We start from the raw sequence: 8,284 nt of genomic DNA, 5'->3' as shown, positions 1-8,284 counted from the left end.
CAACGACTTTACAGTACAGTTGTGGCTACGTCGAAGAGCTTCTCTATTTTTGCATTATACGGAACTTAATAGTTCAGCTGTTCCAGTGCCAGAGTGTGTGTGAGAGAGAGAATTACAACTTCTTGCACAAAATATTTTATCTTACAGCAAAGTTGCAGTAAAACGTTCCATATTACATCATAAATTGTAACAAAACACCTTTGAATATACATAAATGTTATATAGCAATATGCAGAGAACTCTAAAAATCAGCAACCTCGACGTCGACTGCATGATTTGTGAAAAAGCATACGACTGCACGTAGGGAGGGACTTTACAACATTACGGCCCAGTCATCTGTTGACGGCAGTCAGCACATTTTACATGTGATGGAACTTTACAGTTAAACTGTACCAATGTCAGGGACAGACTTAACAGTTCATATATTTTCAGTGGTTGCCGCTATGTTAGAGAGAAATTAGCATTTCACCTGTTGTTTGATTTCTCAGTTTATTATTAGAAGAAACGAAGTGTGTGTGTGGAATGCTGTTGCTCAAAAATTAAAGTGAGACAGGCCAGATTGCTGCTGCAGAGGTGAGGAGGAAGGGCGGCCGCCCCCTCGCCAGTGGCACGCCTTTCCGCACCGCACTGGGTATCAAGTGCCGATACGATGCTAATCCCTCAAGCTATGCACGAGAAATTCTCGGAAGTTTGGAAGGTAGGATAAGAGGTATTGGCAAAAGTGGTGCCTCGAGGATGGGTAATAATCGTGCTTGGGGATTAGTAGAAAATTCCTCCGTGGATTTCAAAGACCCCAGGTTATAGTCAGGGCCGGAAAACAGTGATAATAGGCCAGGATGTTTCAAACCGTCGCACAAAACCGAGTGATAATTCACTCTGCAGGAGAACGTTTCTGAACTTTCCAAGGTAGGAAATAAGGTACTGGTGGAAGTGAAGGTGTGAGAACGGGCCATGAATCGTGCTTGGATTACTCAGTTCACAGAGGATTTCCTCGCCAAAGTCAGTGGTCCTAGATTTGAATACTGGCCATATAGTTTCAGAAAAACCACTGCTGTGTGAAAATTCCTACTTGTAACACAAGTTCTTTAACTGTGTTTTTTACCGTGTCGCATAGACCCTCCATTGGTTAGCCCATCGGCAGAGCCAAAGAGTCGCCCGTTTGCTGATTGCCATGCAGTGCGGCCGAAGTTCGATTTGTGACCAGATCGGAGATTTTCTCCGCTCGGGGACTGGGTGTTGTGCTGTCCTCATCATGTTTTCATTATCGTCGACACTCAAGTCGCTCAGTGTGCCGCCAACTTAAAATACTTGCAACTCGGCTGCCGAACATCCCCAGGTGCGGAATCCCTGCCACCATTGCCATACGAACATCGCAGCCCAACCCACTTCAGAGTTATACTGGCATGCATAGCGACCTCTTCCTTTATTCGTACTTCGAAAATTATATAATATTCACTTCCAGCGGTGTGAAACTTACTTTCGGTGTCATGTCGTTGTAGTCAGTCTTCTTTGGTCCAGTTATGAAAGCTGTCCAGAGAAAATGACCACATGCCTCCGTATAAGCGACTGTTTGCTACTGGTTATCCTCCGCCATGGGCCGTGCAGTGGCTTGCGAAGAATCCATGTATGGTTCAAATGGCTCTCAGCACTATGGGACTCAACTGCTGTGGTCATAAGTCCCCTAGAACTTAGAACTACCTAAACCTAACTAACCTAAGGACAGCACACAACACCCAGCCATCACGAGGCAGAGAAAATCCCTGACCCCGCCGGGAATCGAACCCGGGAACCCGGGCGTGGGAAGCGAGAACGCTACCGCACGACCACGAGAAAGAATCCATGTAGACCTACGTGTAGACAGACTCGACATTTTTTGTCTTCTCTGTCACGGTCATTCGGTGTGGTGTTGGATGAAGCTAGGGAATTGCATGACTCTTGTTGGAACGAAATCTCTAGAAATTTTAACAAAAAAATCTTTCCGTGAGTGACAGCGAACCAGGATTTTGAATAGTGTATCAGCGAGGCTCTCTCGTTTACTAGACGAACGTACAACAACAAGTGCTGCTCTTGGATGAATCCAATTTTCCCCTATTAATCCCAGCTGACATGTCTTGAAAACTGACAGATCTTGCTGTAGAATCAATACACCAACGACTTTGTAAGCTATAACTTCACATTTTCTTATGTTTCCTAGCCCGCCCGGATAGCCGTGCGGTCTAACGCACGGCATTCCGGATTGGGAAGGAGCGGCTGGTCGACGGCACGAATCCTCCCGGCGCACTTGTGTCGAGGTCCGGTGAGCCGGACAGTCAGTGGATGGTTTTTAGGCGGTTTTCCAGCTGCCTCGGCGAATGCGGGCTGGTTCCCCTTATTCCGTCACAGGTACAGTATGTCGGGGATTGCTGCGCAAACAAGTTCTTTACGTACGCGTACGCCACCCTTACTCTACTACGCAAAAACAGAGGTTACACTCGTCTGGTGTGAGACGTTCCTTGTGGGTAGGGGGGCGGGGGTCCACCGGGGACCGAACCGCACAATAACCCTGAGTGCAGAGGGGTGAAGTGGACTGCGGTAGTCTTCGTGGGGTTGTGGACTTAGCCCTGCGGCTGCGGCAGGGACGGAGCCTCACCGTCGTTTCTAGGTCCTCGGTTAACATAGAATAAAATAGGTTTCTTACAATGAATTTCTTACGTCTCTTATTCCTACAAACAGCCGTAAGTGTTCGTTTCAGTTTAAGTCGTCCGGGAGCATACTGACAGCTTTTAACGATTTTGATTCTTTCCAGTGAATGGTCTCAAACTGTGTAATAGAAAAATAGAGATTCATTTTGCCTATTAGTGCGCTTAACGTTACATTTATTTATGTTGTGTGTGTCTTCTTACAGGTCTCTAAAATTTCTTACGTTCGCAACACCTCTATAGGTAAAAGCATCGTCCAAGAATACACACACAGACACACACACACACACACACACACACACATATATATATATATATATATATATATATAAAGACAACGCATAATATATATAAACTGACAATGAAGACGAAGCATTCAGAAGACGTGGTCGGATGTGAATATAGCTTCGAACACGCGTACTCCATCGTCGAGTTCGTACACCGATCAACCTGAACATTGTGACTACCTACCTAATAGCTGGTATGTCCACCTTGGCGCCGATAATAGCTGTAACACGTCGTGGCATGGAAGCAGTGAGGCCTTGTTAGGTCGCTGGAGAAAACAAGGACCCTATCCACACACGTTAAATCACATCCCAGATGCATTCAATCGGGTTCAGATCTGGCAAGTTGGAAGCCAGTACATACATTGTAACTCACCACTGTGTTCCACGAACCGCCACATCACAATCCTGGCCTTCTGACATGGCGCATTATCTTGCTGAACAGTACCACGGCCGTCGGCAAAGATAATCGTCCTGAGTCGATGTACGTTCTCTGCTACGATATCCCTTGGCCGTCAAGGCGCCTTGTGCGAACCCCATTTGATCACTGGACTCCAACGTGAATATGTTCCCCAGAGCATAATCGAGCCGCCACCAGCTTGTCCCGGGCCCGCATTACAGGTGTGAGAGAAGTGTTCCCCTGGAAGACGACGCATTACCTTCCTCCCATCGGCACGATGAAGAACGAATTATCAGACCATGCAAAGCTCTGACACTGCGCCAAAGTCCAGCGACGATGGTCAGATGATCATTCCTATCGTATTTGCCGATGTCTTGGTTTTAATATTTGCACATGCCTGGGTCGTCGGGTGCGGAGGCTCACCGTAAGGAACGTTCGGTGCATTGCGTGTTCAGACACATTTGTACTCTGTCCAGCAATAAAGTCTAATGTTAATTCCACCTCAATTCACCGTCTGTTCTTTTTAACAGTCTACCAAGCCTACGACGCGCCACATTTGTAATGAAGTGTGTCCATCCTGCTCCAAAATGTCTGGACGTGATATTATCTTAGTTTCTCCATGCATTGAAGACTCTCACCAAAGCACTCCTCGAACATCCGACAAGTCGTGCAGTTTCCGAAATGCTCGTGGCGAGCCTCGAGGCCCTCACAATCTGCCCTAAGTCAAACTCTGACAGATAAAGCTCCTTTATCATTCTACACACGGACAGCGCTGTCATTGATACTACATTCACCTAGTGAGTGTGCCTGAGTTGCAGTCATTACTCTCCAGGTGACGCTGCTATCGCCTCCATAGGATTATATCGATTCTAGGTCGGTGGTGTAATGTTCTGGGTGGTCAGGGTATATTCTCTCTCTCTCTCTCTCTGACCGGTAAAATGGTCTCCAAATTGCGTTAGAGTTGTTCGTATTGTTACCAGGTCAGATAGAGCATATACGACGTGTGAACAGCGTCTGTTGTTGAGACGCTACGTACTCAAATGAGGCAGCGTTATCAGCATCCCGCACAACCTCGAAGTGGCCTCATTGTCGCTCGACATTCGGCCAGCAAGTAGTGTCGTGCAATATTCAAATTTCTGGAACATTGGGATTTGACAGTGCTCCCATATTGGATTGAATTGTAACGTGAGAGCAGTTACTCCCATCACCAGGATTCCAGTTGACCACGTAAGACCAATATAAGGGAGGATCCCCGTATCGTGCACCAAGAACATCGCAGTCCATTCCCATCTACGACTGCCATCCGAGACCATGTAATGAACACCGGACAACATTCTGCATCATATTGCACCGCTGGTTCGAGACAAGAAGCAGTCGGACAAGGAAATTACCGTCGCATGCCTAGGCTGCCATTACCACCAATATAAATGGCTGCGTTAGGAGTGATTCTGTGACGACAAGAATGGACTGCTCATCAGAGGCGTCGAATTATGTCCAGCAATGAATCGCGGTTGTGAATTAGCTCTGATGAGCGTCGTCTGCGAGTTGAGGTGTCCCATCCCGATATTAGCTGCGATGATGTACTCCATAATGCAGCATCCTCTCTTACTTTACGTATATGGATAACTGTGTACTTTCCGATCTTCAACGTCCCAATGAGTTGATGGGGTGAGCCAGTTTCCCTTGGCTATAACTAAGCGTTGTGTACTTCCTTCGGACGTATTAGAAAATGATGATGATGATGATGATGTTTGGTTTGTGGGGCGCTCAACAGCGCGGATATCAGCGCCCGTACAATTTCCCAACCTTTGATCAGTCCAATTTCGCCACTTTCCTGGATGATGATGAAATGATGAGGACAACACAAACACCCAGTCATCTCGAGGCAGGTGAAAATCCCTGACCCCGCCGGGAATCGAACCCGGGACCCCGTGCTCGGGAAGCAAGAATGCTACCGCGAGACCACGAGCGGCGGACATTAGAAAATGGATAATATCTATGAGCTAGATATTTTGGTAGGCATGACAGCGTTAATCGCCGGGACTACATTCCATGTGGATACTTCTTCCATTTTATTTTATGTTCTTCTTAATTGCAAAGACGTTCCTCTATCTTCTTACGCAGTATCGTTTTGTCTGCCTAGCTGAGAAGGGACTGCCTCTGAAACTTAATGAAAATAGTTGCCGTAGTGCAAGAATTGCTTTAGTTGCTCCACAAAATAATGGCACGTCACACCGTACAATTTGGTGCGTACGAGAAATGTGGCACCTGAAACGAACTTAAGTCGTCACACTTCTCAGCCTGTCCGCCACACTTCCCGAACGCTCGTCGCCGTGCAGGACCCACGGGAAATCAGTACATAATTGGAAAGGTAACCCCGAGAGGTTCCATGCATTTAAGTGGGCAGTCAAGATTCGTTAAACTCGCTCGCTCCCTTCCGGAGACGACTGCTGACACTCGTAGGACCTGCAGTGTCAGGTGCTGTGACGTATGCATCATGGCCTGTCTTCCTCGCGGGCCACTGAAGAATTCGATGAGCCACAGATATTACGTGACGGTGCTGCCATGTAATATTCAAGTATATCACTCAGACTGTTTATTTACCAAAATTTCAATTATACTTTTTGTGAAAGTGAAGGATATTTTGTTATTCAAAGTAATTTTGTTAGCTTAAACGGTGAATCTGTATCCTACGTTGAACTGTTATTGAAAATATGCCACAGAACTAATTACTTTAGACAATTTTGTGTAATGAAAGTTGTGATAGTGACTCTTGAGTTACCATCAATGTTAAGTTTCAGCTTAATGAATTAATTACATTGTTCAGTACTGTTCAGTATTAGTCCCAGAAAGAAATAAAGGTTTCCATCTTTTTTATTTTTCAGAGTTATACAACAAAAATTTTTTCGCAGACTTTCAATATGTGTTCCGACGTGCCTAATAATACTTTTGAAAAGAGACCGCTCACTAATGCTTTTGAAGGCGCGTTAATTGGTAAAGAAAAAGCCAAAATTGAAATCCTTTCCTTTAAATGTAAATTATTCCCAAGCTTTACACTGTTATTCAAAAATGGCTCAATATCAAAGTTCCTTCATTGCTTATTTGTAGGATTACTGCGCTACTCAACATACGTAGTCAATACACATGCAATTAAATCAACTCACATTATTGGATTCTGTATGTCTGTTTGTCTGTCTGTCCGATTGTTAAGAATCTTTTTTGTCATGAATTTCAGATTTAAATAACAGATCAAGGCCTATTGTCCCTTCGCAGTGTAAACTTTTTAAGCTTCTAAGTCAATTCAATAAAAGATGAGGCCTTTTGATAGTCGAAAACTCGCCCATCAAATCCTATAGGGGACATCCCGTTGACCAGGAATCATGAAATTTGACAAAAAGCAAGGTTTCACAGTAAAAGCAAAGTTAAAGTGTGAAATTTTTTTCATTGTAATTATATCACAGGAAAACCACAAACCTATTTACTCGGGGAGGTGATACTTCGACGTGGCGCGTGTCAGATTGCGGATAGAGGGGACTTCATCGGCTTGCTGGCGGACCTGAGGGAAATAAAATAGCTCTCGCGGGCCAAACACTGAACAACCTCTATGGTTAACAACCATAGGTGTAACTCGGAGCTTGCACCACCCAAGGCTGACTACCTTTGAGAGTCAAACATGGAAGGAAATATTTTGCGGAAAAATCGACCGTTTGGCAGTTGTCACGAATGATTGCACTCGGATACGGTGGACAGTCATTTGAAAGATAGCTAACATGTTTCGGGTCATCTGAAAATACCCAAAACTGACAGAAGGTATAAATTTAGACTAAAGGCCGGACATATAAGCAACCTAGAAACACACAACATAAATTCCACCATACAACGATACTAACTCAGAAGCAATACCCACAATTCGGAAGCGGTATTTGTGGTCAACCTCAAAATAATTTATTCCTTAGATAATTAAAACCACAATCTCCGAAACTACCAATACTAACTGTAAAAGCTGCAAATAAAATCTACAAAGTAATAAATGTCCATGCTGCAACTAATGATAAAAATAATATGGGGGACATAGGGAAGATATGGATGAATCTGACGACAACAAACAAAAATAAAAAGCACAGCAAATTTTTAATTGGAGATTTTGATGGAGAAGACTTAGAGACACTTACAAGAGAAATTCCCTGCGGAAACAAGAACAAACAGGAATGGCATGAAACTAGTGGAATTCTGCAGAAACGGTGACATGAACTCACAGTCAAAGTACTTCAATGGAATGCCAAATAAAGTTAAAACTTGGAAACATTCAGACTGAAAGAAAGGAGAATGGCATCTGGAACATGTCTGTATGGATAAAGATTACCACAGGGAAATCTACGTCTGAAAGTTCTGAGAGGGACAAACACTGGATCAGATCAGTAAATGATCAAGATAAAAATTAAATTCACGTCACTGACTAAAAAAAAAAAAAACCCTCTATCCTCAAAGACACGAGAACCTCCGACCCTCACAAATGGATAAGTAACAGGAATGCGAAGAACAAACAAGGAACATAAGAATAACAGATTATCTACAGGAAACAGTTCTCCAGTTGAAGCAAATAGCTGAACCAAGGGACCCACAGCTGAACTAAGGAATCCAAGGAAAATACACCATTGTTGGAATGGTGAGCGTGATAAAATAGTAGTAGATAAACACCAAGCCTGGTTAAGGTATCCGAGACACGAAACAGCAAACTGACACCTGGTACTCACAGAACAAAGAAATAAAACCTAAAAAATAGTAAGTAGGGTTAATCGCCAATATGAAAAGGATGTACAGCAAATGTTAGGAACAAATAGCGAGAAAGATAACTCAGGGACTATCCTAACACATTTTGCAAACAACTACAAAAATATTGCCCTCCAACATTAACTTACTAT

This window comes from Schistocerca cancellata, chromosome 7, assembly GCF_023864275.1.
Source record: "Schistocerca cancellata isolate TAMUIC-IGC-003103 chromosome 7, iqSchCanc2.1, whole genome shotgun sequence".
Classification (NCBI taxonomy): Eukaryota; Metazoa; Arthropoda; class Insecta; order Orthoptera; family Acrididae; genus Schistocerca; species Schistocerca cancellata.
The sequence above is the reverse complement of the archived record's forward strand: the minus strand, read 5'-3'. Positions refer to the sequence as shown.